Source organism: Microcaecilia unicolor, chromosome 11 (assembly GCF_901765095.1).
Source record: "Microcaecilia unicolor chromosome 11, aMicUni1.1, whole genome shotgun sequence".
Taxonomy (NCBI): domain Eukaryota; kingdom Metazoa; phylum Chordata; class Amphibia; order Gymnophiona; family Siphonopidae; genus Microcaecilia; species Microcaecilia unicolor.
The window spans coordinates 2,819,200-2,845,248 of NC_044041.1; the positions used below are offsets into that span (position 1 = coordinate 2,819,200).

The following is a 26,049-nucleotide window of genomic DNA, read 5'->3' on the forward strand; positions in this document are numbered from 1 at the left end:
GGGAGGGGGGAAGGGAGAGCCCACGTTTCACTCTGCAGTGGCGTGCCCCTTGGGGGAGGAGGGGAGCGAGAGAGCGAGCCCCCATTTCACATAATAGGACTCCCACTGCCACTTTCCTTTGATTAGCTTTTGAAGGTAACCCTTCATCAGATCAGAAATAAGCAGATGTTGATAAATAACAGTATGTATAAGTGAAACATCAGAGCATTTCGATAAAAAAGGTATATCTTATTTCTTTTCTAATTTTTATTTTATTTTATTTCTTTTGATAACTTTTAAAAGTGGATTAACACGGCTACCACATCTCTCTCCATTTTAAAAATAAATCTGATGGGATTTCACATTCCTGGCACATGAATAAACTTCATTTGCATGACGTTTTGTACACGTAATGGCCAAAGTAGCAGGTTAAGTAATAAAAAGAAGCTTTGCAAAGCACAGAGGAGACAGTTTCGGCCTCTGGTGATCGATCGGTGCTGCTTTTGGCCTGGCATCAGGAGGTGACGTTCCACTTGCTCTTGTAGTCAGTTTTGTGGGGTCTTCAGTACCCATTCTTTTGCGGGAAGGATTTTTCACTGTCTGCATCACTCCTATCTTCGGACAGGAGGAAATATAGTAACAAAGTAACACAGTAGATGACGGCAGAGAAAGACCTGTACGGTCCATCCAGTCTGCCCAACAAGATAAACTCATATGTGCTACTTTTTGTCTATACCTGACCTTGATTTGCATCTGCCATTTTCAGGGCACAGACCGTAGAAGTCTGCGCAGCACTAGCCCCGCCTCCCAACCACTAGCCCTCCCTCCCTCCCACCACCGGCTCTGTTTCTATAATGTTACGCTGTGTGCAGGGCTAGATTTTTTGGGATTTCCAGTTTTTGTGTGTATGCTTTACAGTTGTGATATCTTTGTTGAGGGTCCGTCTGTGTTGTCTGAAATATTTTTTCCTAGCTTTTAGTTTGTGTCAGAGTGGTTGTAACAGTGGAGGAGTAGCCTAGTGGTTAGTGCAGTGGAGTTTGATCCTGGGGAACTGAGTTTGATTCCCACTGCAGCTCCTTGTGACTCTGGGCTAGTCACTTAACCCTCCATTGCCCCTGGTACAAAATAAGTACCTGAATATATGTAAACCGCTTTGAATGTAGTTGCAAAAACCTCAGAAAGGCTGTATATCAAGTCCCATTTCCCTTTCCCCCTTTCCCTTATGACATCACAATATCAGAAGTGAGCCAAGTATCGGGCAATCAAGCCATTGTGACATCACTGATGAGGTTGGCTCTTATTGGTGGAATGAGTGGAGGAGTGGCCTAGTGGTTAGTGCAGTGGACTTTGATCCTGGGGAACTGAGTTCGATCCCCACTGCAGCTCCTTGTGACTCTGGGCAAGTCACTTAACCCTCCATTGCCCCGGTACAAAAGAAGTACCTGAATATATGTAAACCACTTTGGATGTAGTTGCAAACACCACAGAAAGGTGGTTTCTCAAGTCCAATTTCCCTTTCCTTATTTGAGATTCTACATGGAATGTTGCTACTATTGAGATTCTGTTGCTACTATTTCAGATTCTACATGGACGTGCAGGACGTCAGACTCACAGAAACAGAAGCCTGCGCGGCGGCATTGCTGATCTGCAAGGGCAGACTTCTATATGGAATGCTGCTAGTGGAGGAGTAGCCTAGTGGTTAGTGCAGCGGACTTTGATCCTTGGGAACTGAGTTTGATTCCCACTGCAGCTCCTTGTGATTCTGGGCAAGTCACTTAACCCTCCATTGCCCCTGGTACAAAATAAGTACCTGAATATATGTAAACCGCTTTGAATGTAGTTGCAAAAACCTCAGAAAGGCTGTATATCAAGTCCCATTTCCCTTTCCCCTTTCCCTTATGACATCACAGTATCAGAAGTGAGCCAAGTATCCGGAAATCAAGCCATTGTGACATCACTGATGAGGTTGGCTCTTATTGGTGGAATGAGTGGAGGAGTGGCCTAGTGGTTAGTGCAGTGGACTTTAAGCCATTGTGACATCACTGATGAGGTTGGCTCTTATTGGTGGAATGAGTGGAGGAGTAGCCTAGTGGTTAGTGCAGTGGACTTTGATCCTGGGGAACTGGGTTCAATTCCCACTGCAGCTCCTTGTGACTCTGGGCAAGTCACTTAATCCTCCGTTGCCCCCAGGTACAAATAAGTACCTGTATATACTATGTAAACTGCCTTGAATGCAGTTGCAAAAACCACAGAAACGCAGTACATCATCCTTTTCCCTTTCCCCTTTTCTAATCTATGTCCATAAGCTCCATGTCCGAAGGAGTTTGTTTATGGAAATAAAAGCTTTGGCCGTGGGCGCAGTAGGAGGTGTATCGGTGTTCTAGGCCCAGTACAAGTTGCACATTCATCATTTGTACACAGGCTTGTGACTCTTTTCCTGAGCATTAGTTTTGCTATGAGTGCAGGTAGTGGGTGAGTGGTTTTCCCAAGGTTTGTGCTGCTTTATAAGTTGGATTTGGAATATTGCTTTTTGCGTGATGAGTCCTAGTTCCACTGCGCATTTGCTTTTGCAGCGTTGTATTGTATAGTTGTTCCAGTGTGTAGGGCAGTGTACAAATCAGTGTCATGAGACAGCTAACGTTTTATTGCTGCACTTGATCTGATTGGAGGCCACTTTGCTTTGTTTTTATGTTTTATGAGATATTGTGATCCGCCTAGAATTGAGGGATACTGTGGAATATAAAATGTTAAAATTAATATATCACTAACAGAGGGGACGCTAGTTTTAGCAGTGCTTTGCAAGAGGTTTACTGGTGCTCTTACTGATGGGGATTGAAACCAGTTAGATGTTTTGCTATTTTTGAGTACGTTAGGCAGTTATCTTATATTGATCTTGCTAGGTACCGTATACATATATATATATATATATACACTTCAAATTCAACCGGTCCTAGATATATTTATCTCCACCACATTCGACTATTTTTATGTCAAGGACTTTCCCCTTTTGCCCTGGCAGAGGTAATCTCGTGTGAAGCTGGTGCTAAAACGACAAAAGGGGGAAGTTCTTGACACAGCTTAGCAAGCGAAACATGCATGTCGGACAGCTTTGAGCCCCCAGTCCGAATACTTATAAAAATAAGTGTTTAAATTATATTTAAAATGATTGCATAGAGCCGATGACGAACTTGGTGCTACACAGATTGCCAAAGAAATATCGATTGGCCAATGAGCAGCACAGTGGAGATAAATATATCTAGGACCGGTTGAATTTAAGTATATTGCTATTTTTTAGGTTAGTGGTTCCCAGACCTGGTCCTGGAGGCGCCCCAGTCAGTCAGGTTTTCAGGATATCCACAGAGGATATTCATGAGAGAGATTTGCATGCAGTGGAGGCAGTGCATGTTCATTGTGGGTTTCCTGAAAACCTGACTCCAGGATCAGGTTTGGCAGCCAGTGCACTAAAGGGTCCAAGAAGGAAGATGAACAGTGAAGGTTGCATTCAGTGACTCTGTAAGCCCTGGGGATAGTGGAGTTGGCACAAACCAGGTCTTTAACCCTGCAGAAATCAGCTGGGTTGAGACCAACAAGTTGGTGTTGCTTGAGCATCAGCTAGATCGTTTGCATTACGTACATTCTTTTTATAATCCATCGTAGAAAACATTCAATCAGGTATCTGTCATCTCATGCAAGGATATTGAATGCTTAGTTGCTTAGGGCTTTTTGCTAGCGATTCCCACATACAGTTGATAAGAGAGTGCCCCATAGGAATTGAATCGGATTCCTCTCATTAACCGCAGCAAGAATCGGTGGAGCGGCTTTGTAAAAGAGGCCTCAGTTTTTCATTTTTAATATAGAAATACTTCGTTGAGATTTGCCACTTAACTTACGCTTTTCATTCCGTAATTGTATTGAATCCTATGTTGTGTTTGATCACTGTTGTAAATTGTTTTGTATAAATAGTTTACTTTGTTCAAACCCATTGTCTTACAGCATACAGAGACGCTGTTTTCAAGAACCTTTCTAGTTCTGTTAAGTGCGAGGCTGCTTTGAACTCAAAGCTCGTCTTTTTTAAATACTTGAAAGTGATGATTGGTCTGGTGAATATTCAGATTTAAGGGGAGCAGAGGAAATCTTTAGATGATTATATTCTAGTTCAATGTCTTATCTCCCATCTGTTTTTTTAAATAAAATTCTTCAAGCCTCTTTCATGTGTCAACATGTATGGGAAAGGGATGTTGGAGAGTCTATACTCTTCCTCCCGTTGGTCCATGTTTTGGTCGCAGAGCTTCTATGGCTACTTCCCTAACCCAATCAATGTACTTCCTGTACCATAGAGTTTTCTGGACTCCCAGAAATGCAAATTGTCTGGATCTAGTAAATCTGATTTACGTTGCTCATGTGACGCTCACGTGGGTACCCTAACGCACCTTATTTTTGAATGTCCTAACTTACAAATGTTTTGGTAGGATGTTTGATTCAAGATATTCCTCAATTCCAATCACCACTGCTCCCGAAACATTTCCATTTCTTCTCATCTTACTGATGATGCTTTCAAAATGTATTGTTATGTCCAATAAAAAAGGTATCATCTTATTTTCTTTTCCATGTTTTATTTTGTTTGATTTCTATTGATAACCTTTAAGAGTGGACTAAAACGGCTACCACACCTCTCTACTACTGATTATGCTAAATCCTTATTAGATTTTCTCTCGACACTGGTTATCTCTGTCTGGAAAGATAACTCATCAATCAACATATATGTGTGGTGGAATTGGACTTTATTGTATAAAAAGTATGAACAATCCATATTCGAATGTACAATCCCGTTTAGGTAGGTAGAAATTGTTAGATGATTACTTGGCAACTGGATTGAATGGTGAATGGTTTCCTCATCTGATTACATCTTTGTTACACATGTGTTCTGTTATTGTTGCCTTATGTCCTTCCCTTATCCATTTTAATTGTTTTCAGCACCAGGGGTGGGGAAGCAGGTTGGGACAGTAGGAGTACATGGCAAGTGTATTTTTCCCATCAAGGTCACATGCTGTCTCTCTTCCCCCCCCCCCCCCCCCCAATACAGCTCTCTCACGTCTTTATAACCACACCCTCCCCTTCACGTGTACTTTCGCTTCCACCCCAGGGGCGTAGCCACGGGCGGGCCCGGGTGGGCCTGGGCCCACCCAATTTGGGGTCAGGCCCGCCCAGCAGTAGCACAGCGATTCCGGTCCCCATCATCGTCCCTTCCCCCGTGGCATGCCGCAACTTTCACCCCATCTTCCCTCACCCTCCTTGCAGGCCCGCCCAGCAGCGATTCCGATCGCAGGTTCAGCTTCGGCTCGCACACACTGCCTGCCGGCTGCCGCTCAAATCTCCTTGTAGCTACTAAGCGGCAGCGCTAACCCGGAAGCTCAGGCCCTACTTAGGCCCTATGAGGTGATATATAAAGCTAAAAAAAAGAATTTATAATGCGTTTCACATAATATCAAATTTGTAGTTATAGTTTACACCTCTTATTTTGGAGAGTTATTTTTTCCCCCAAATGGATGTTTTCCATCCATTTTGTATAATCTTTTCCGACTTCTGTTGGGTTTGATAAAACAAATAAAGGAAATACGGAGACATAGAAATGTCAACAGAAAAGAACTATTGTGGCCCGTTTGTACCTGGCTTTCGTTTTGTCACAGATCGTACTAGTGTGTCAGCATCCCCCTCGCCTGCCACTAGGATCTCTACAAATCTGTCCCTTCTATGCTTGAACTCTACTGATGTTTTGGAGCTTATAACCTCCACCTGGAAGTCGTTTCAGGTGTCTACCACCCTCTCAGTTAAAAAGTTGTTATATTTCCTTGTTTTTCTCACTCTTCAGTTGTGTATGAGAACCCCCTTTGTTCTGGAACTTTCTTTTCAGTTCTGGTGTTTTACTGAAGTCTATAAGACATTTGGCTGTTTGTGTCGTATCTTCTTTTTCCCTTCTTTTCTTCTAGAACGAGTCTGTATCTGACGAAATGCTTCTTCATAGAAAGGGTGGTGAATTGATGGAATGGCTTCCCGGTGGAGGTGGTGGAGACGAACACTGTGTCTGAATTCAAGAGAGCTTAGGAGAAGTGCAAAGGATCTCTAAGATAGTAGATAGCATGGATGGGTAGACTGGATAGGTGATATGGTCTTTATCTGCCTTCATTTTGCTGTCTTTCTACCTACAAAAAAACTTGCATAATGGCAAAGGGCCTTCTGGAGATAATAAGATATGATGTATATAGGCAGCCTATTTTCTCAAGGATCTTCTGTCTCTCCACATGATTCGGTGAATAAACTTTTGGCGTTGATACCTCTGTTATTGGTTGCATTCAGGTGTTTTTCTTATTCACCTCAGTCTGGTTTTCTTGCATCCCACTTTGTATCTACCTCGTAATGCATCAGTTTGTTCCCTATTCCATCCCACTCGTGATTGTATACATTTCTATCATATCCCTTCTTGGTTGTCTCTTCTTCATGCTCCAGGGCCCAAGCTGTTTAGACTTTTCTCATAAGGGGGCCGTTCCAGCCCCTTGATCACTTTTGTTGCTCTTCTCTGTGCTTTCCTGTTCCAGTACATCTTTACATCTTTTGATTTGGTTGACCAGAACTGCACACAGTGGGGGTAATGTAATAAAAGGTCGCTTGAGTTAAGGGGGTAAGAAGGGGTCTCTTATAAAGACCCTGCTATGGTAAACTGGCAGAAATCTTGACTGTATTGAAGCTGCAGATAATTTCTCCAGCTGGGGAGCTGGTCTGAGCAGAACTTTCGTATTTTGAGTCTCTGTACTAAGAACACGCTTCTGTGTGCACAAGCTGTTCACTACCATGTGCACTTTTCACGCATAACCTGCGAGGTTATTTTTATAAAAGCTGCTTATATGTGAAAAAGTTGATAGAATTATCTTATTATTCAGGATGTGGCCACACCATGGATCAGTAGAGGCATTTATAGCATTCCATTATCCTCCCAGTAATTCCTATCATTCTATTTGCTTTTATGACCACTCCCACGCTATGAGACGTCCATGGTGACTCCAACCTCCTTTTATTATGTAGGTATAATTAGGATTGTTTTTCTCTGTGCAGCACCAAAGAAGGACTTTAGAGCAGGTGCAGTGTGGGAGAAGTTGGAATTAAATCTAGTAGGAAAACAGAACTACAAATGAAGTGATTAAATTTGCAGATGACACAAAACTATTCAGGGTTGTTAAAACACATGTGGCTTGTGAAAAATTGCACTAAGACCTTGGGAATCTGGGCATCCAAATGGCAGATGAAATTTAATGTGGACAAATGCAAAAGTGGTGCACATTGGGAAGAATAATCCGAATCATAGTTACCTGATTATAGGGTCCACCTTAGGAGTCAGCACACAAGAAATTGACCTAGGTGTCAATGTAGACAATACGCTGAAATCTTCTGCCCAGTGAGCGGCGATAGCCAAAAAAAGCAAATAGGATGCAAGGAATCGTTAAGAGAGGGATGCAAAATAAGACCAAAAATTATAATGCTTCTGTTTCGCTCCATGGTACGACATCACCTTGAGTATTGTGTTCAATTCTGGTCGCCGTATCTCAAAAAAGATCTAACAGAATTAGAAAAGGTTCAAAGAAGAGCGACCAAAATGACAAAGGGAATGGAACTCCTCTCATATGAAGAAAGGCTAAAGAGGTCAGGGCTCTTCAGCTTGGAAAAGAGATGGATGAAGTGAGATATGATTGAGGTCTACAGAATCCTGAGTGGTGCTAACATGTACATTCTGTGTAGAAATTTGTAGCAGTCCATGCATGTTGAATTGTGAAGTGAAATATTCTACTTCTGCTCTTCACTTGTTTTGAGAAGAGGTTTTTTTTGGTGCGGGAATATCCTGACAAAGTGTAAATGTAAGGTGAGAAATCTGGGTGGGAATGAGATGGTGGTGTTGGGCGAAGAGTTTGGGCCCCTCCAGACCAAAAGGCGTTCCATTGTTGCTGGTTGCTCAAGGATGTGGTTAAGGCCCATTGCAGAGCTGTGTTGAAGGGAACATCGATATGTGGCCTGTCTTCGGTCCTGAGCACAAGGAATGAGTCCACTCTTTGGGATGGTTCTGGGAATGCCTGACCTGGATTGACCGCTGTTGGAAACAGGATGCTGGGCTCGATGGATCTTGGTCTGGTACTCTGTGGCATAGTGCAGTGTTTCCCAGGTCTGTTCCGGAGGAAGACCTGGTTTTCGTGATTTCAATAAAGTGTAAGATTTCAGATCCATCCCACATATTATAGATATTGCAGAAACCCAGGCTGGTTAGGTCAGGCTCGAGAAAGATTTGCCTTAATGCATCAGGTTGTGTTGTCAGAAATCAAACAACTGGCACCAAATTTCCCTGCTTGAATTGGGCCCTTGGTATATCAGTAACTCTGCAGCACTTTCACTGTTCTCTTTCTGAGCCCTGAATGCAGCTCCGTAGGTTATACCTCATTCCTGCCGTACAGCACTAAGGGATAGATGAGTTTATTGCTTAGTGCCTTGCACAGGAGTGGAAATATGTTATCTGTGGATTATTTACGGACCTTTTTGCCTGTATAGAGAAGTGGACTTTGGTCCTGGGGAACTGAGGAACTGAGTTCAATTCCCACTTCAGGCACAGGCAGCTCCTTGTGACTCTGGGCAAGTCACTTAACCCTCCATTGCCCCATGTAAGCCGCATTGAGCCTGCCATGAGTGGGAAAGCGCAGGGTACAAATGTAACAAAAATAAATAGATACTATTGGAGATTCTACATGGAATGTTGCTACTATTTGAGGTTCTACATGGAATGTTGCTAGTGGAATAGCAACATTCCATGTAGAATCTCAAATAGTAGCAACAGTGGAGGAGTGGCCTAGTGGTTAGGGTGGTGGACTTTGGTCCTGGGGAACCGAGGAACTGAGTTTGATTCCCACTTCAGGCACAGGCAGCTCCTTGTGACTCTGGGCAAGTCACTTAACCCTCCATTGCCCCATGTAAGCCGCATTGAGCCTGCCATGAGTGGGAAAGCGCGGGGTACAAATGTAACAAAAAAAAAAATTTGAGCTTCAGTGCCCCTTTCGGACATATATGCACCAAAAAGTAGAGACACTTGCAGGCTCATTTTCGAAAGAGAAGGACACCCATCTTTCGACACAAATCGGAAGATGGGCGTCCTTCTCACAAGGTCGTCCAAATCGGTATAATCGAAAGCCGATTTTGGACATCCCCAACTGCTTTCTGTCGCAGGGAAGTCCAAAGTTCAAGGAGGCGTAGCGAAGGCGGGACTTGGGCGCGCCTAACACATGGTCGTCTCTGACGAGCACTTGGACGACTTTACCTGGTTCTGCTTTTCTTACAACTAAGGCACAAAAAGGTGTCCGAAATGACCAGATGGCCACCAGAGAGAATCGAGGATGACCTCCACTTACTCCCCCAATGGTCACTAACCTCCTCCCACCCTGGTCACTAACCCCCTCCCACCCTCAAAAAAATCTTTCAAAATATTTTTTTGCCAACTTCTATGCCAGCCTCAGATGTCATACTCAGCTCCATCACAGCAGTATGCAGGTCTGTTGAGCAGTTTTAGTGGGTGCAGTGCACTTCAGGCAGGCGGACCCAGGCCCTACCTGTTACGTTTGTGGAGGAAACAGCGAGCCCTCCAAAACCCACCAGAAACCAACTGTACCCACATCTAGGTGCCCCCCTTCACCCATAAGGGCTATGGTAGTGGTGTACAGTTGGGGGTAGTGGGTGTTAGGGGGGGTTTGGGGGGGCTCAGCACACAAGGTAAGGGAGCTATGTACCTGGGAGCAATTTAGGAAGTCCATTGCAGTGCCCCCTAGGGTGCCCGATTAGTGTCCTGGCATGTGAGGGGGAACAGTGCACTACAAATGCTGGCTCCTCCCACGACCAAAGGACTTGCATTTGGTCGTTTCTGAGATGGACGTCCTTGGTTTCCATTAGCGCTGAAAATCAGAAACGACCAAGTCAAGGGACAACCATCTCTAAGGATGACTTAAATTTCAAGATTTGGGCGTCCCCGACCATATTATCGAAACGAAAGATGGACGTCCATCTTGTTTCGATAATACGGGTTTCCCCGCCCCTCCATAGGGACGTTTTGCGAGGACGTCCTCAACAAAACTTGGGCATCCCTTTTGATTATGCCCCTCCACATGGCTGAAAATGTATACCTTGGAGGAAAGGAGAACCAGGGGTGATATCATACAGCTTTTCAAATATTTGAAAGGTATTAATCCACAAACTAACCTTTTTCAGAGACGGGAAGGTGGTAGAACTAGAGGACTTGAATTGAGGTTGAAGGGAGGCCAACTTAAGAATAATGTCAGGAAGTATTTTTTCACGGAGAGGGTGGTGGATACGTGGAATACCCCCCCGCAACAGGTGGTGGAGATGCAAATGGTAACGGAATGCGTGGGATAAACACAAAGGAATCCTGTTTAGAAGGAATGGATCCAAGGAAGCTTAGCGGAGATTTAGGTGGCAACACTGGTAATTGGGAAGCAAAACCAGTGCTGGGCAGACTTCTACAGTCTGTGCCCTGATCGTAGTTGGATAGATTTGGATGGGCTGGAATGGATCTTTTCAAGGGCTTCTATGATAAACTTTAAGGACAGTGCCAGACAGACTTCTATGCCCTGAAAATGGCCAGGAGAAATGAAGATCAGACTGGATGGACCGTACGGGTCTTCATCTGCCGTCATTTACTGTGTTAGCATCCTGAGATTCCAGTGCTGACCCAGGTTTGGATGTGGTGCTCTGATCCAGCTTTCCCTGACCTGTGACAGAGGGGTACAGGGCTTTCTAGGGTTCTCCTTTTCTAAGCCCCAGGGGAGCAGCAAAGGCAGACTTTGGGTCCACCCCTGCTGGCAAGCACAAAATGTGCCTTCTTTTTCTTCTGCTGCGGGATCCTATGTGTAACCAGCCCCCCCCCCCCCCCCCCCCAATCTGCTGCTTGTGTCTAGCAGTGCTATAGAAAGCCAGGAGGGGCAGCTGCTGCAGAGCCTTGTATTTTTCTGCACCTCCCCACCCCCACCCCGGCTATGCCCCTCCCTGGTATGGCCAGCAGCTGTTGCACTTTGATAGCCCCATGCTTTCTGTCTGCTGCTCGCTCCCCTTGGCAACCAGTCCTTTGAAGATGACCCCTGGCTGTTTGCTGTTGTCTGTGTGGATTTGGGGGGGGGGAGGGGGAGGGCGATTTCTGCAGGGATCCCAGCGTCTTGCAGCCAACTCTTTCATCGCCTCATTACAGCTTATTTTCAGTTTCCAAATTGTTTGCCTGGTATAAACATTGACTGTTATGGTACAGTTGGTTTGATTGGGTCTCTGGGCTTGAACAGGGGAAGAGAAAGCCTGGTACCACTTATCCCACCAGCCCCCTCCCCCCCCCCCCCCAAATCTTTGAGTCCCTTCTTCCTGGTGGTTTCTTGCTCCATCTGGGGCTAGGATGGTGTTCCGGTCAGAGCCACCTGGGAAGTGAAGTGACCTAGGGCTGGAAAGCAGAAGCTTTGAGCTGAAGTCCCTGCTTCTGTCCTGTGCGCTGTGATTTTTGTAAAGTCAGTACTTCTGTTACTTTGAGTACCATTTATACAGTAAGCTCTCTGGGGCAGGGACTCACTGTTCCCGTATGTATTTGGCTGTATGGCAGACTGTTTTAATAGATACAGGGTCCAGGAGGGAGCTAAGCTCGGTGGCCCCTGAGCTGCCTGTAGGTGTCCTAATACCCCTTTTGCTAGCAGGGATTCCTCGCTTTTCCCTTTTTCTGTCTTGGTTAGTGTCATAAAAGTGAGGGCACAGTGTTGATGACAGTTTGTGCTCCGAGACTCCAGCGAGAGTCCCCAATTTGGCTGCCAGATCCCTGCCAGTGTAGCAGACGAGCACACCTGGAGGGCGGAAAAGCCTGATTTGGGGGGGGGGGGGGGTGGTTTGGCAGCCCTGGGTCTTTCGTATACACACACCGAGTTGTTGTTGTTTTTTTTCATGTGTTGCCAGACTTGGTTAACCAAACAACTACTGGCAAATCTCCCTGTGCCAAACCAGTTTAAGACAGTATCAGTTTACAGCTAATTTCCCTCTCTCTCTCTCTCCCAGGCCCCTTCTGTGCTGGCACTGCCAGGGCTCGTCACCCACAGCTCCTGCCAAGTGCTGTTTCTGCTGTTCAACACTGGGATTTCTTCCTGCTTTGTTCTGTTAATATTCTGGACACAAGATTTGGCCATAATGGTTATAATTAAAATTCCTGATGGAACTCTAAAGTACTAGGGGCATCCAGCCAATCAGATTGCTGAATTGGCAGACACCTCTCCCCTCCCCCACCTTTTCTTTCTAGGTTCTGCTGCCTCTCATGGAGTGGGGGAGATTGGACTGTGCATCTTAACAAGGTGAGAAGATTTTTCCACCAATGCCCCCCCCCCCCCACTGTAACTAAGGGCTTCTACTTTATAATGTGCACCAGCTAAGAGTGTTAAAGATCCCCAGTCCTAGCACAGTGGGTCAAACCAACACACACACAGCAATTCCTGGTGCTAGAAATCGGATTCTCAGTCTTTTGTATGTGTTCATTTGATGGTTTAGGATATTAAGTTAAATTCTACTGTTGCAGAGACACCTGCTGGTCATGTGGAGAACAGCATGGAAGGTGGCTCAAGCAGGAGCTATAGCCTATCCTTAAAACTGTAGGATTTGCAGTAGATACTGTGAGCCTGCATGATGGATTCCTGATATGAGCCATAAAAAGTTGCCCCGCATTAAAAGTTAGGTAAAAGGAGAAAAGAAAACAAGTACATAGTAGAACGAGTCCCTGATAAGGACCAAAGGCAAACGAAAGAAATGTGTTAGAAAGACATTTAATCCTACAAGAATTACTGACATTCCTGTCTGGGAGAAAACTGCACTTTGCAGTGAAAATCCTCTCTGAGGAGGGATCAGGCAGGATCAAGGAATGAAAAACCGATTATGTGAATCTGTGCACTGGGCACCAGTAGAAAGTGGAAAAGCCCCGCCTGTTGCAAGGATTATTTGCTGATGGTAGAAAGCACTTAAAGGGAACTGGCTTCCCCTCAAGCCTGGTTTACAGTAGCTCCTCCAGGGGCTGAAGGCTTTGTCTGCTGACATGTTCAGCTGCCCCAGAAATGTAATCAGTGGTAAAAGGAACCCAGTTCCGCTGTGTAACTCCTTGGTGGAGTTTATACTGGAGCTCAGTCCTTGCCTTCCGATCGATCGGTATCTGTTTGAGCTCATTTCAAAAGTAAATGAGTAATCTCACACTTTTTCACTAGTAGCTCAAAGTGAGTTGCATTCAGTTACACTAGCTATTTTCTCTGTCCCAGGAGGTTTATATCCAAGCCGTGGAGGGTTAAGTGACTTGCCCAAGGTCACAAGGAGCAGTAATGGGATATCTCTGTTGTGCCTTACTGGTGGTGGAATAATAATAATAAAACTTTTTGATTATAACCCGCTATATCTTTAATAGTCCCTTTAATAGTCTAAGCGGGGAACAAATCACGTAACAAAATATAAAAAAACAAAGCAATAAAAATGATTTCTTTACACAACAAACTATGTTTGGAATGAAGTTTCCCTTCGTATCACAGTAGTGGTGAACAGTGGCTGAGTTTAGGGGGCATTTAGAAACACAGCAGATAAAGCCCAGGCACGATGTCCAGTCCTTCGTCCATTCCAGCTACTAAGCCGTACAATCCCTTCCTCTTCCTCATCTTGGGATGAGCACCGAGGATCTCTTTCTCAAATTCAGACACGGTCCTCAATCTCCACCACCTCCACCTGGGCCAGGATTCGCAGGGGGAAGTATCTGGGCTAGGTAGAAAGAGGGTTTTGAACAGCAGGGAGCTCCGCAATAGATTTGCTGGACCAACTTGCTGGCTGAGGAAACACTGGATGTCGGGTTGACTTCACAACGCTTCTACTGCCCGTTTGTGCTTTCCTGGCTCTCTGTCTTTATGCTTTTCCCTCCCTTTTTGCATACAGCTTTCTTTATAGGTATTTAGAGAGCAATCTCCTCTTCTGAGGCTATATTAATTATTCTTGTAATACATTTATATCCCACCTATCAGTTTCCATGTAGCAGGGAACGAAGCACTGGTATTTTGCCGTTTCCTGGATAGACCCTGGCTGCTGCACGTCGGTAGTGACTGGTACCACTCCAGAAGGCCACGTGTATCGATGTGGCTGGGCATCCGGCAGCAGCTTCCACTGGTCTGAGGAGCTCTTTAGATTACTACAAAGCTCACTGGTGAGGCCTGGGGGTAGCTGGGTGTTGGGTGAACTGTGGTAACTCATATGTTCGTTGTCCCGTATTGTACAGAATCAAAGAGCAGAGTAACAAAGCAGATTTGGAGAGGGAGCAATATCAGTGTCTCTAGCTGGAAGGTGGGATATGTCCGTGGCAGACTAGATGGGCTAAGCGCCGTTATCTGCCGGGTCACCCAATGTATTGGGTTTTCCACATCAGTATGGGAAGATCTTACGATGGTATTGGAGTGCAGATTCCTCTGATTGGCTGATGGCATTATTTGGGTGTCTCAGTGCACAGAGCATCATCTTACAAGGTTCACTGGGATTTCGGATTTCTGCCCTGCAAATGTGGAGGAGGAGGGGCAGAGCACGGCAGAAAGCTTTATCCTTTCCTTTACCTCCATAAATCATCTCCAGGTATTACACGCATATCCTCATATCCTGTCTGAATCATGCGTTCATTCTCCGTTTGATTTACTCCTCCCGTGTGAGGAAAGGCTAAAGAGGTCAGGGCTCTTCACCTTGGAAAAGGGGGGGGGGGGGGGGGGTATGATTGAGGTCTATAAAATTCTGAGTGGTGCAGAATGGGTAGAAGTGAATCTATTTCGTAAAAGTACGACGACTAGGGGACACTCAAGGAAGTTATAAATAGGAGGAAATATTTTCTGGAACTCTTTACCGGAGGATGTGATAACGGCAGTAAACGTATCTGGGTTTAAATAAGGTTTGGACAAGTTCCTGGAGGAAAAGTCCAAAGTCTGTTATTGAGATGAACATGGGGGAAGCCACTGGTTGCCCCGGGATTGGTAGCATGGAATGGTGCTCCTAACTGGGTTTCTGCCAGGTACTTGTGACCTGGATTGGAAACAGGATACTGGGCTAGACGGACCATTGGTCTGACCCGGTATGGCTATTCTTATGTTCTTGTAATTCTGGGCAACTAGTGGAAGGTGTTGTATACCACTGTGCCCTCCCGCACTGGAAGGAGCAGCTTTATCTGTAGTGCAAAACTTGGTCATTATACAGGATTCTTTAGATGTTGTGAATAGGAGTTGGTGGATAGCAGCTACCCTAAGGAGATTTTACACTATTGGCCACATGTTCATGTATGTTTTTCATTGCCTTTCTGCTCTCCACAATAATTCTTCCTCACAACCCGATACACAGCATCAGCAATCCTCATCTCTCCCACTTCTGCATTTTCAGAAGTGCCTCCCATTCCACTCGCAGGACCCCAGAGTTAGGCAGAGCTCCGAAGTCTCAATATGTGATTGAGATGATGATGTAAACCGCTTTGAATGTAGTTTCAAAAAACCAGAGAAAGGTGGTATATCAAGTCCCATTCCAAGAATGGCTCTGGTGACCCCCCTCCCCTCCCCATCCCATCCCTTCATAAAAGGATGGAGGCAGGAGCAATACCTCCCTTCCTACCTTGAGTGCCATCTCTTCCAAAATGGTGGCGCCCAGCCCCTGCCCGGTGCATTGTGGGATGCACTGGGCGGGGCTGCGTACTATGGTGCTTATCCCACACAGTGCATCCCAGAATGCACCGGGCTGGGTGTCACCATTTTGGAAGAGACGGCGCCTGAGACAGGAAGGGAGGAGGTGTTGCTCCTGCCATCCTGCCTCCAACCTTTTAAGAAGAGATGGGAAGGATTGAGGAGGGGGTCACTGGGCGAGTGCGGGGTCAGGTCTGCATTGGAGCTGTCAAATGCATTTGACAACTTGCAGTTGTAAAAAGAGGGGGATCTGTGTAGCTAATTTGCATGCGATTCCCTTTGTGCATCGGTCGCTGTTTGCAACTCGCTACGTTGTACCAAGACAACCATATTTAATGGCTGCCTTTGTGCATCGGGCCCTGAGTCAAACAAAATAAAAATTCTGTATGAAACAGACAGCAACGTGGAATCCTTATGGACAGAAAATCCATGTGGGAAAGGCAAGAATATATGCATAGGGCTAGATTTTCTTCTGCCAGGCCAGAACGATCAGCTCAGACAGATGAAGATATATTAGAAATGAGAAAAGCTAGCAAATTTTGGCAACAGTATATTAACGGATGATTTCAATTACCCCAATATTGACTGGTTAAATGCCATATCAGGGAGTGTTAGGGAGTTAAAATGTAAAATTTATAGACGTGATAAGTAACTGGTCCAGGAACCAACAAGAGGGGGCGCTATTTTAGATCTAGTCCTATGGAGGGCATAGTACATGTGTTCAGTTCTGGTCGCCGCATCTCAAAAAAGATATAGTGGAATTAGAAAAGGTGCAGAGAAGGGCGACGAAAATGACAAAGGGGATGGGACGACTTCCCTATGAGGAAAGGCTAAAGCGACTAGGGCTCTTCAGCTTGGAGAAAAGGCGGCTGAGGGGAGATATGATAGAGGTCTATAAAATAATGAGTGGAGTTGAACGAGTAGATGTGAAGCGTCTGTTTACGCTTTCCAAAAATACTAGGACTAGGGGGCATGCGATGAAGCTACAAAGTAGTAAATTTAAAATGAATCAAAGAAAATTTTTCTTCACTCAGTTTATATTTAAACTTTGAAATTTGTTGCCAGAGAATGTGGTAAAATAAGTTAGCTTAGCGGAGTTTAAAAAAGGTTTGGATGGCTTCCTAAAGGAAAAGTCCATAGACCATTATTAAATGGACTTGGGGAAAATCCACTACTTCTGGGATAAGCAGTATAAAATGTTTTGTACTTTTTGGGATCTTGCCAGGTGTTTGTGATCTGGATTGGCCACTGTTGGAAACAGGATGCTGGGCTTGATGGACCTTTGGTCTGTCCCAATATGGCAATATTTATGTACTTATGTAGGTAACAAATTGGGTCCGTTGGGAAATAGTGATCATAACATGATCAAATTATACTTAATAACTGGAGTTCAGTCACTAAGAAAATCCACTTTAGCAGCAGTTATTTTCCAAAAGGGTAACCATGATAAAATGAGAAAAATGGTAAAAGAAAAAAGCTGAAAGGCTCAGCTGCAAAGGTTAGGACCTTATATCAGGCATTGATCTTGTTTAAAAATACCACTTTTGAAGCACAGACCAGATGTAATGCACTTATTAATAAAGGTGGAAAGAAGAGCAAACAACAGCTAGAATGGTTAAAGGGAGAAGTGACAGAGGCTATTATAGCCAAAAGAAAATCTTTTAAAATATGGGAAAAAAAAGATCCAAGTGAAGAAAACAAGAAGCAACATAAGCACTGACAAAATAGATGCAAAGCACTGATAAAGAAGGCCAAAGAAAATACGAAGAGAAACTTACATAAGTACGTAAGTAATGCCTCACTGGGAAAAGACCAAGGGTCCATCGAGCCCAGCATCCTGTCCACGACAGCGGCCAATCCAGGCCAAGGGCACCTGGCAAGCTTCCCATACATACAAACATTCTATACATGTTATTCCTGGAATTGTGGATTTTTCCAAAGTCCATTTAGTAGTGGTTTATGGACTTGTCCTTTAGGAAACCGTCTAGCCCCTTTTTCAACTCTGCCAAGCTAACCGCCTTTACCACGTTCTCCGGCAACGAATTCCAGAGTTTAATTACGCGTTGGGTTAAGAAAAATTTTCTCCGATTTGTTTTAAATTTACTACACTGTAGTTTCATCGAATGCCCCCTAGTCCTAGTATTTTTGGAAAGAGTAAACAAGCGATTCACATCTACTCGTTCCTAGTAAGAACATAAGTTTTTGCCACACTGGGACAGAGCAAAGGCCCATCAAACTTAGAATTCTGTTTCCCACAGTAGTCAGTCCTAGAAATAAGCAGTGGATTTTCCCCAAGTCCATCTTAATAATGACTTACGGACTTTACTGTTAGGAAATTATCCAAACCTTTTCAAAACTGCTAAGCGAATTGCTTTTACCACATTCTTTGGCAACAAATTTGAGTTTAATTACATGTTGAGTGAATCAATAGAAATCAAACAAAATAAAACATGGAAAAGAAAATAAGATGATACCTTTTTTATTGGACATAACTTAATACATTTCTTGATTAGCTTTCGAAGGTTGCCCTTCTTCCTCAGATCGGAAATAAGCAAATGTGCTAGCTGACAGTGTTTATAAGTGAAAACATTCAAGCATTACTGTGACAGTCTGACAGGGTGGGAGGATGGGGGTGGGTAGGAGGTATGCATGGGGACATCAAAGCATATCATTGATATTCTAACAAGATGGGTGTGGATAGGTGAGGGGAGGGTGATCAACAGAGACATACAGCTTTATGGTTTATAATGGGCTAGGAACCCCAGATCCTTGTTAAATCCTTTCTGTTGGGTGTTAAAATATTCAATCATTCTGACTTCAAAGGTCTTACGTTCTTGTATGGTTTTAAAGTTACCTTTCAGGATTCTCACTGTGAAATCACTGGTGCAGTGTCCTGGTCCTGTAAAATGTTGACCAACAGGGGTGGGAGCCCTACTGGCACCAGTATTGTTCATGTGATGTCTATGTAAATTGAATCTTGTCTTAAGCATCTGGCCTGTTTCTCCAATATAGCATCAACAGAGACATACAGCTTTATGTTGAGTGAAGAAATATTTTCTCCGATTCATTTTAAATTTACTACTTAATAGCTTCATTGTGTGCCCCCTAGTCCTAGTATTTTTGGAAAAGAGTAAACAAGCGATTCACATCTACTCCTTCCAATCCACTTATTATTTTATAGATCTCTATCATATTTCCCCTCAGCCGTCTCTTCTCCAAGCTTGAACAGCCCCAGCCTCTTTAGGCTTTCCTCATAGGGAAGTGGTCCCATCTCTTTTATCGTTTTCATTCCTTTCTCTCTACCTTTTCTAATTCCACTATATCTTTTTTGAGATGCAGCGACCAGAACTGAACACATGTACTATGCCCTCCATAAGACTAGATCTAAAATAGCGCCCCCTCTTTTTGAGATACGGTGACCAGAATTGCACACAGTATTCGAGGTGCGGTTGCACCATGGAGCGATACAAAGGCATTACAATGTCCTCATTTTTGTTTTTCATTCCTTTCTTAATAATACCTAACATTCTATTTGCTTTCTTAGCCACTGCTGCACACTGAGCAGAGGGTTTCAATGTATCATCAACGATGACGCCTAGATCCTTTTCTTGCTTGGTGACTCCTAATGTGAAACCTTGCATCACGTAAGGTATATGAAAAGCAGAAAGCCCGTGAGGTGATCTGTGGGACCGTTAGATCATCAAGGAGTAAAAAGGGCACTCAGGGTGGACAGGGCCATAGCAGAGAGGCTGAAGGAATTCTTTCCTTGGTCTTTGCTGAAGATGTGAGAGATCTACCTGTAGCAGAGATTGTTTTCAAGGGTGATGATGCAGAGGAACTGAAAAATCTTGGTGAACCTGTGCTGTTCCAAATTGACAAATTGAAGAATATCCTCTGGGTGCCAGACTTCAGATCTGCCTCTGTGCTCTGCTTTTGCGGAGCCTGGGATTGTCTGTCTGAGAGGGGGGAGTGAGGGGTGCAAGGAGTTTGGAAGCTTGTGTTGCCATCTCCACTGAGACTGGGCCATAAGAAGCGGTGAGAGCCTCAGGGGACTGTCCTTTCCTGCCCCTGGGATTTATAATAAAAACTCTCCTGTGATAAAGTATAATTTTACAGCTTTAGAAAACTTAGTGAGATTGGTTTCAAGGGGGTGCCCTGTGTCTGGGGAACGGGGCTTCTGCCAGGTGCAGTGAGGGTGGGAATCACCCTGGCTCCTCTTTCATGCCCTGTAGCTGTGAGGAATTCGAGTGCAGACAAGAGGAATCTGTAAACCCCCTCTGGGTTTCAGGGCTTCTATTAAATGAGAAGGAAAGATTGCTCTTTGTTTTTCTGTGGCTTTTTAAATACCAGAGCCTTCCCAAACCTGTCCTGGTGACCCTCCAGCCACTCCGTTTTCAGGATGTATGAGAGACATTTGGCTACACTGCAGATTGATTTATTGGATATCTTCAGAATCGAGATCCACAGGACCCAGCATCCTTCCTGTCGGTGCTTGGGCTCATCTCGGGAGAATCCCTACAGTCGACTCCTTCCTTGTTCCTCACACCCGGGGATGTGGTAGTGGCTTTCTCAAGCGACTGCCCCAATTATAGTAAAGATGGATTGTCACTTGGTTGCGCTATTCGGGAAGAAGTGGAAGGCATTCGCATTTCAGAGGTTTTCCTAGTTACTGAATGACACGATAGACTGGCAACTCATTTATGGTGATAATAATTATGGACAAGCAGATATATGTTTTAGGTTTTATTATGTTTCTTGGTTTTAGTTTTTATATATGTTTTATTGTAAATGGCTGGATTTTTAGATAGTGCAGCCTATAAACTATTTAAAATTTTAAAAATAGCTTGCCAGTGGTTCATCTCTCATATCCTGTCTGAATTGGCTTTTCCGAGCTGAAGAGCCCTAATCTGTTGGCTTTGAATTGTTAAGGAGCCATTCCCCCCCCCCCCCCCTATTTTCTTTGCCTTCCTCTAGTTTGCTGTCTCTCTTGAGGTGGGGTGAGCAGAACTGCACACAGTGTTCAGTACGTAATCTGCCTTGATGTGCTTCACATTCGGGTTGTTTGATCACGCACACACTGAACTGAGGATTTCAGTATTTTGTCCACAATGATCTTGTCCTTGGCTTCACATAAAATAAACTTGTATTACACCTCGGGGAATCTTCACAACTACGCAATGCACTCAAACTTTGCACCTGCTTTATGGAACCAGGAAGCAGCAGCTCACACGGATCCCCCCTCCCTGCCCCTATGCCAAGGGGAAGAAGAAAATTATCTACGGACAAGTCCCAAGATATATGACAGACCTCATAGATCTACCAGTCAGAAACATAACCAGATCATCTCGAACATACCTAAACCTCCACTACCCAAACTGCAAAGGACTCAAATACAAAGCAACCTATGCGTCCAGCTTCTCCTATATAAGCACACAACTATGGAACTCACTGCCAAAAGCTGTGAAAACAACCTACGACCATGTAAACTTCAGGAAATCACTAAAAACCTACCTGTTCAAAAAGGCATTCCCCACCGACCCAACATAAAGACCTACACTCTTCAACACAGCAAAACCAAAGCTAGTAATGGACACTGTATATCTGTCCCTCCTCGATCCTCATTGTATTTATTTATTGCATTTGTATCCCACATTTTCTCACCTCTTTGCAGGCTCAATGTGGCTTACAACATCATGAGTAGTGGAAATATATGAGAAAGTATATATTTAGTGTTTACAGAAGGATCTTGGGTAACTTGATTATGATAAATCATGATAGTAGTTTAGCAATCAAATATTATAAGAAATATATAAGAACATGTACATATAGTAAGAACAAAGGATCTTGGGTAACATAATAATGAAAAACACGATGGTAGTTTGGCAAGCAAATATTGTAAAGGCAGTTCTGGATGTGTGTACAGGAGTTCATATTTGTTGGTCTTTGTTGTATGCCTTGTTAAAGAGATGGGTCTTCAGTAAAATTCGGAAGTTAGCTAGTTCATAGTTCGTTTTTAAGTTGCGCGGCAGCGCATTCCAGAATTGTGTGCTCAGGTAGGAAAAGGTTGGCGCCTGCGTTAATTTTGTATTTTAGACCTTTACAGTTTGGGAAGTGAAGATTCGACCACTATATCACCATGTATTTGTTTCACTACCGGAATTGGCGAACGCCTTTACGGTACTATGTAAGCCACATTGAGCCTGCAAAAAGGTGGGAAAATGTAGGATACGAATGTAACTAATAAATAAATCTTTCTGCTCTGTCGCCTGGAGCTGTAGTTGTAATTTGAACTGTGGGCTTTAAGGAGCCCCATGTGGTTTGAATCAGTAGTCGGGCCCAGGGTGGCAGAAGAGGAGGCTTTGCCCATCTGCATCAGAAGGAATGTGTGTGTGTGTGTGTGTGGGGGGGGGGGGGGGGGGTCTTGCCTGGGAGGGCAGAGGAAAGGAAACTTGCAGGCGGGAGGGAGAACTGGAGGTTTTTATCCTATAGAGGAGGTTGGTACTGCGGGGCGGGGTGGAGGGGAGATTAAGTGTAGGGAGGGATTGGGTGGGATGAGAGAGTACTGGGGAAGGTGAAATCTTGGTAGTGAAAGTGATGGGGAGGGTCTGGAGGGGGAGTTTGGGGAAGAGCCCAGCCTAATGACGAAATTGTGTACAAAATAACGTTACAAAAATATTCAGAAGTCTGCAGAATTTTTAAATATTGTGCACAGAATTTTCAAAGCATTTCTACAGCTCCTTCTCCCCCTCCAAAAGGTCCCACACGGTGCTTGTGAATTAACGTTGAATAATTTTCTCATTCATGTGCTTCTCCGTCTTACACAGAAGTTCCCCCACCCCAAATAAAACGTTGTGAGCTTTCTGGTTCGTCAGGTGCTGGATAGTAGGATTTTAACTTTTTATTTATTTATTGTATTTATATCCCACTTGATCTTATAATTCTCTGCGGTTACAATAAAAACATACACATTCCATCAGAACGAAACAAAAGCAGAATAAAGCAGCAGTAAACGAGACAAAGTAGCCCACGCATTCCACATAACAATCATATCGCGTGGGCCACGTCTTACCAAATTTTGAAAATTAAAATCTGCAATTAAAATGTCTTACAGACTTAGGTAAATAACGTATCCAGTCATGTCCTGCTTCACATGATGTATCATTGTTCATGCAGTCCGTATGTCTGCTCAAACAACATTGTCTTCAAGTCCTTTTTAAATGCGCCAAAAATTTTCCTTTATGTTAAAGATAAACTGTTCCCTAATTCAGGTCCTTCTACCTTAAACGTAGAACTGCAGTGCTCTTCTAATCTGATCAGGCGATATAAAGGGGTTTCGGTCAAAGATCTAGACGCAGACCTTAAATCTCTAGATGGTTGGTTGGTATATCCTTAAACTTGCTGCGATCACTGGAGAGACCAAGTTTTACAAAATGTTGTTGTTGGTTTTTAAAGTTTTGAATAACTTGGTAGTTTAGTCGCCTTTTCCTGGAGACGGTCACATATAGTCCTGCATCTCAGGAATAGTTTCCGTGGAGCTGAAGGTCTCACTCAGAAGAACTGCTTCAAAAAGGGATCTTTCTGGTACCTATAGGAATGAGGAAGATCCTGAAACTTCTCGTGTCTCTGTTCGCTGAGATTTCTACTTATGACTCGACTCAATCCTGTCCTGTGAGCATTCAAGGCTGTTTTAATGTTTAAAAGTGTGTTTGTGTGCATGATGTGCATTTATCTGTAAAGAGATATTTTTTGAAGGCCATTTGTGTTGTGCAAATTAACACGTAAGAGCCATTTACCCTCCCAGTGTGTGCAGGCTTTTCCTATTCCTCTGCTATTAAGTGGTATCTCCCAACTTTCAGCTGCTCTGCATAATGTTGCACCTTTCCAATGGTAGTTTTGGCTTTTTCCTTCCTTCTCTGCCCCAGTGGCGTAGTCAAGGGTGGGCCCGGGTGGGCCCAGGCCCATCCACTTTGGGCTCAGGCCCACCCAGTAGCCACATACCTATGATGTGGCTGGCAGGGATCCCCAAGCCCCACTAGCCAAAAACTCCCAACAACTGTCCTGCCTGCATACCTTTTAAGTAGCAGATCTTAGCCTGCAGTGAGCAGCGACTGATACATACTGCTTGCACCGGCCCCACGGCCTTCCCGCTGATGTATTCCCACCTATGCGGAAACAGGAGGTTGCATCAGAGGGAAGGCTGTGGGGCCAACATGAGCAGTGTGTATTAGCTGCCGCTCGCTGCCGGTGAAAATCTGCTATTTAAAAGATATGCGGGAGAGGGGGGATGTTTGAAAGACCTTATGGAATGCAGGCGAGAGAGGGAGAGACCAAATCACTTGTTGGCCAAGGCAGAGTTCTTCTGCCCGCCCATCTTGGGCCCAGGCCCACCCAAAATTGGGTGTCTGGTTACGCCCCTGCTCTGCCCCCTGTGGGTTTGAGCAGAGAGGATGCAGCCATCTCCCTGAACTCTGGAACACTCTCTGACGTGCTTATAGCAATTGGCAGTGCTACTTCTGTACAGCAATTAATGATGTCCCTGAGGTCCGTAAAGGACCGAGAGCAGTACTGTCAGGGTTTGCTTCCTGCGCTGCACATGACAACGTCCAATTGGTCTATATTAGTTCTTATGTCACATACTTGCTGTGTGATGTCAGCAGGATTTACTGCTTAACAGGTCAGTTCCCAGTGTAGGGGGCGCGACGCAGAAAGATGATACCATTTATGATGGGGACAAGCATTATTCCTTCATTGAGTCTATTGTGCAATATTTCACAGAGGCCAGAGACCCCTGGAGATGATTGATTTATTTGTTACATTTGTATCCCACATTTTCCCATCTATTTGTAGGCTCAATGTGGCGTTTGCAGACTCCGGTGTAAACAAATACAAAGTGATGTTGTGGTAATATAAAATTCATGTGGCCCAGCCACACTAGGGAATCGTACAACGGAAGAGTTGTGTTATGGCCATTACGTTCTTTAGTTTTGTTGTGTTGCAGATAAGAGAATGAACAGAGATTTTTCCTAAATTTAATCTAGAAACGAATGGTTTCTGGAGCAAAAAAGCCAGCTAAAAAGATGACGCTCGATTCCGTCTGATTTATTAGAAAAGAAAGTCGATCCCTATTCCATTGCTCTTTACAGAGACTTAACTTAAAGCACTGTTTGCTAAGCTACTCTTTCCATAGCGCATACGCAAAACCAAGTTCTTCCAGGCTGATGATGGTCCTAAATCTGTGCTGCCTCCTATTTTATTTTATTTATTTATTTGTTTCATTTATACCCCGTTCTTTCCCGCTTGATAGCAGGTTGAGTGCGGCTTGCATAATATGGGTTACAAAGTATCACAGAAAGAACACAGCTGTAGGGTATACACAAAAGTAGCACACATGAGTTGTCTTGTTGGGCAGACTGGATGGACCGTGCAGGTCTTTTTCTGCCGTCATCTACTATGTTACTATGTTAACTGTAGAATAGTAGAGTTATGATGTGGTTGTTTAGAATAGGTCAAGTTGGGTGAGATGGGCAAGGGAGGAGGGAGGTAGAGGTGGGGGTGGTGTGGAATGGGCTCATAGATAAAGTCGGGTCATTTGGGTAGGCTTGTTTGAAGAGATAAGTTTTTAGCAACTTCTGGAAGGGTAGATGGTAATTGGCTATTCGGATGGGTCTTGGTAGGGCATTCCAGAGTTGGCTACCTATAACGGAGAAGTTGGATGCGTAGTAAGTCTTGTACTTGAGACCTTTGCAGTTGGGAAGGAGTAGGTTGAGATATGTTCGAGAAGATTTTGACCCGTTTCTAGCTGGAAGGTCAATTAGGTTGGTCATGTAGCTTGGAGATTCTCCATAGATAATCTTGTGAATAAGTGTGTGTGATGGTTGTTCACTGCTACTGTCTCCTTTCCATCACTTTTGAGCAGGGTTGAAGAAGGATCTTCCCTTTGTGATTTACTCCTACAAGGCTTAACTATAAATAAAATATCTGTATTCTTCTTCCCCGACAAAATAATATTGGCGCCCCCTAGTGCATCGTTGGACAGGAATGAGTGATGCCCCCTAGAGGTGAGGATGTGAAGCAGAGAAAAGAATTTGAGTGCTTCTGATGGTACATTCCCGATTCCCCTGGGGGGGGGGGGGGGGGGGGGGGGTGGGAGGGGGCAGTTTGAAGAGCTCTCTGGATCTCTTGGATCCCATGGTATAATTGGAGATTCTCCAAGGGGGAAAAAAAAAGAAGAAACCTAAGGGAGCAGAGAGGAAACAGTGCCGTGTTCATCTGTCAAACAGGAGTTAAA

At 44.4% G+C, this 26,049-nt stretch overlaps 1 protein-coding gene across 1 annotated transcript in view; it reads left to right on the forward strand.

Moving 5' to 3' along the window:
- The window catches only part of ZNRF3 (zinc and ring finger 3), a 251,956-nt gene that overhangs the window by 123,620 nt on the left and 102,287 nt on the right, over positions 1-26,049 (forward strand). The window lies entirely within an intron of this gene.